The 4,186-nt window shown below is 41.4% G+C and overlaps 1 non-coding gene across 1 annotated transcript; it reads right to left on the minus strand.

Annotated features, from left to right (window-relative positions):
- Positions 1 to 3,881: 3,881 nt before the first annotated feature.
- On the minus strand, positions 3,882 to 3,953 carry Trnat-cgu. Its single transcript has one exon. It is a non-coding gene; the product is annotated as a tRNA-Thr (tRNA).
- Positions 3,954 to 4,186: the final 233 nt, after the last annotated feature.

Consider the following 4,186-nt stretch of genomic DNA (forward strand, 5'->3'; position numbering starts at 1 on the left):
CGACGCGTCGAAATATATGTAAAATAGCATAAGAATTCGATTAAGACTGTATTCGCAATAAAGATTATTTCGTAGGTAGGAAACGGGTAGAACTGCGTTAGTTAAGTTAATTTTGTCAATCCCGATTATTAAGTATGATAATAAGACTCATATGTGATGTATTCGATAGCAGGCAATTCCCATATTCCTTCCTTCCCAAGTCGCGGAAACCGAGTCCAAAGTTCAATCTAAACTCAGACTGTCCATTGGACTACGATTAATAGCCAATAAGCACTAACATGAGAGGCTTAGAGCGAGAAAACCGAACTCTCCTCTGATTGGCTAAAAATATTTCCTTAAAGTTCCGAAATCATTTTCCTTTCACCCGAAAATTGCCTTAGGATTACTCGAATCCAAGCCAATAACTCGATAACTATAAGACATACGAAGATGTAAATAGTTTTAAAACGTAGCTGGGAACTTACGTAACACGATAACCTACATTTCCATAGTAATATTCCGTTATCGATAACAATGGAGCTCAAGGCGAGCCAAGAAACCAGTCTATTGTATGGCCCGGACGGCTAATCACCTCTTCTATTGTGTAAAAACGTAAACAAACGCAGGTGCATTCCACTCGAGGTGAATGACCCTAGTGTCAGGTGCATTGTTACGTAATTTCGAAGCGATAGCCTAATTAGTTTATAAGTAATTAGGATTTGAACGAAAAATGATAGCGTTAAATTCACGTAATCGAGCGCCGTAACGCGTTCGACCAATCACGACGCGCTATCCGTCGCCTATCGGGCGCAATTATTTACCTCTCTATCGCACGGAGCCTCGCGCTCAGCCGAGTCGTGATTGGGCGAATAAATTGAAATGTTTCTTTCCGTGAAGCGTAGGCGCATTCTGAAAAGGGGTATAAAAGGAACGATCGCTCGGTATGGGACATTCGAATTCGACCGGAACAAGAAGAACCAGCAGCCTCCAAGGAAAACCAGCAGCCAGCAGCCTACTACAAGCAGCCTACAGCCAGCAGCCAGCAGCCTACAGCCAGCAGCTAGCAGCCTACAGCCAGCAGCCAGCCACCCTCCACGACGGGTAGCGGCAGCAGCAGAAAACGACAGCATCGCGACGTATCGTCCGTACCGAGCGTTTCGTTAGGATATTAGCTTAGGAGTATTTTTATAACCGCGTTAAAATTAGAGTCGTTGATTATTGTAAATATAAACCATTTGATTTGATTCGTTTTTTAGTTAGTGTATTCCAAAATCATAATCGGTACGGTTGATTGCTGAGGACGACATCGAAGCTCAAGGTACAGGCCCGGGACGAAAGAGTGAGTCGCACGAGCTCCAGCACATTCTCTCCACTTCGAGCCGTCGATAGGAAGCTTTGCGGACGCGGTCTGCAACAATACTGAACATGTAAGTGTAGCCTATGTGGCATGCCCTAATGCCTTGAGGCAATCTGTATTTTCAGTCAATCTCTGGGATTAATAGAAATTTTGCTGAGGTTATTGCAGTATGAAACAATACCAGCTGCAGGTGTGAAAGGAAGATTTCATCTGTTTCAATCCAATGCAGTACCTAATGTGCGCTCTCGAAATGGGGTAATTTCATCCGGAGTAGTAGCGTGGACGGTGGCCGGTTTATAGATTATAATAATGTGTTAGGTACTCCTTTCATCTCGTGGGCACATCTCGGACGCTGGCGATGAAATATATGAAAGAGGCGCGTTCCTACACTGAGAGAAAATACAACCAGTTTTCATGTTCGTTCAACAAGTTTATTGGTTAAAATAGCGCCTACGTGCTCTTTGGTTCAAACAACAAGCTACTTGTCATTTGAATCGGCAATATATTTGAATCAACAAGTCGGTTTTATAAAAACAACCTGACACATATTGTTTTAAACATACGTTTGGCTGATTCAAACGGATAAACCGCAACATGTCGAGCTTGTTAAATTCACAATGCAAATTTCTCTCAGTGTACACATTCTAATCTCGTGTTGGTGAACGCATACCATGCTTGTACGAGTGAAGTATGACAGGTCGGTCAGGTCTGTTCGCGTTTTTGTCAGGCGGTAACTGTAAAGTAACCGAGAGCGGGTGGGCGGCACTTTCAGCGGAGAGCGGGAGTAGCCATACTGTACTATAATACTCTTTATTATACTGTGTCGTGGGTGTCGTAGAAGTTCTTATTGGATATGGGTAGTTGTGGTGTGGGCAAAAGGTTAGCAGTCACTGCAATAGCACAATTTCGCTTTCATTCAAACCCTTAATTATTGAGACTGCACTGAAAATTGAGCAGCTTCATGTGCTCTGCCTGACCTTTTAGAAATACAGACGTAATTTAATCCAGTAAGCATGCAAACATACAGGTGCTCTGCGCTCCTAACAAAGTTTTTTAAGAAGCAATAATAATATTTGACAATAAGTGGATTTCAAAATTTTAGCTCACCGCGGACCTCAGTCGAAGTGTTTAAGAATGTCCTATAATATTTATTTATTTATTTCCATCCCTCCTATGGTATCTACCACAGATGTAGGAAGGAAGGAGATCGGGCGTGCTGGACAATTTGCATTAAAAACGCCTTCGCACCTCTTGAGCCAAACATTTTTTAGATGGAAGCAACAACTATTGCGCAATACATGCTCATCATCTCCATGTCTATGTACATACGAATGACAAAGCGAGCCGTGTCATCACGCACGCATACAGCGACAAGTGAATGAGCTAACAAACGTAGGCCACGTCTTTGCCTTTGGGCTAGTCTGTGGTCAACAGTAAGCCCATTCATCCATACTAATATTATAAATAGGAAAGTGTGTGTGTCTGTTTGTTTGTCCGTCCTTCACGGCAAAACGGACCGACGAATTGTAGTGATTTTTTAAGTAGAGATAGTTGAAGGGATGGAGAGTGACATAGGCTACTTTTTATCTCTTTCTAACGCGAGCGAAGCCGCGGACAAAAGCTAGTAATAATATAAAAAACATGTCCGCCGGCGGCTTATCCGTTCTCTAGTTCCTATTATATGCTTTGAGGTACAGATCAGTCAATAATGAACTTTGAGGTAGATTGGAATTGGAACGTCCAGAAGCGGTTCTCGAAGGTTATTGGGGCGTAAATGACGACGCCCTCAGGTTTATTTGGCTTCTTGTACATTACGAGACAGATAGTACTGATAAAACACGATTTTGATTAAAATAAAATTCAAGATTCTTGTAGTAACTTCAGTTTAATGCTTGGGGTACCTGATACGACGCGACGAATTCATTAAACATATTCTTAGAAGGAAAAATTGAAACGAATAGGTAAGACCAAGGCGTACATAACCCAAATAAAGGAAATACATATCAATCATCGTCGTGTCGTATCAGAAAGTCAAAATGAAGGCAGAACGGCACACATGGAAGTTGCTCTACTGACAAATCTAGAGTGAACAGACATCTTCTGGGCGAGCTCACTCCATCGTAGGCCACGTCTTTGCCTTTAGCTAGTCTGTGGCCAAGAGTAAGCCCATTTTTGATTAAAAAAGTCCAACCTCTTAGATGACTGATGATGATGTGTACTACAGCTACGTTTACACATAGAAGAGATAATTATGGTAATCTATGCATGGACGGTGTCTTAGCTATAAAGCTTACTGCATAGTGTAGGTAGTCATATTTACCTAGGAAATAGTAGTTTGTGCCTCAAGAAAGCAATATAACAACATATAGGTGTTTACGGCGAAGGCGTTCATTAATTCCTGAACGAAGCATAGGATTCTGAAATAGATAACGTAGTGAGGGATTCAAGTTTCGAACCTATTGATTGAACCCATTTTTGCTGTCGAAGATGCTGGAGCTGAAAACACGTATGAAGTTATAAAAAGAAAAACGACAAGGCCCACTGGTGGCCGAGCCGGGAATCGAACCCGGGTCTTTAGCTTACGCGGCTAACGTCATTACCACTAAACCACCCGCCCGCCCATATAAATGTATAGTATAATAGTAGTGTGACTACTTAAAAAAAGAACAAATCAAAAAATATTCAATAAAAATAATTCGATTTGCTCCCTAGTTGTACACGCATGAAAGTTCGTATTTTGGTCTACACTGGAAATTGACTACTACGCTAATTTTTATATTCAATAATGTCAGATTCAACAATCAATGGAATAAATCGATTAAAATTATAAAACAAATAAATGTGTTACTG

Source organism: Leguminivora glycinivorella, chromosome 15 (assembly GCF_023078275.1).
Source record: "Leguminivora glycinivorella isolate SPB_JAAS2020 chromosome 15, LegGlyc_1.1, whole genome shotgun sequence".
NCBI classification, from domain to species: Eukaryota; Metazoa; Arthropoda; class Insecta; order Lepidoptera; family Tortricidae; genus Leguminivora; species Leguminivora glycinivorella.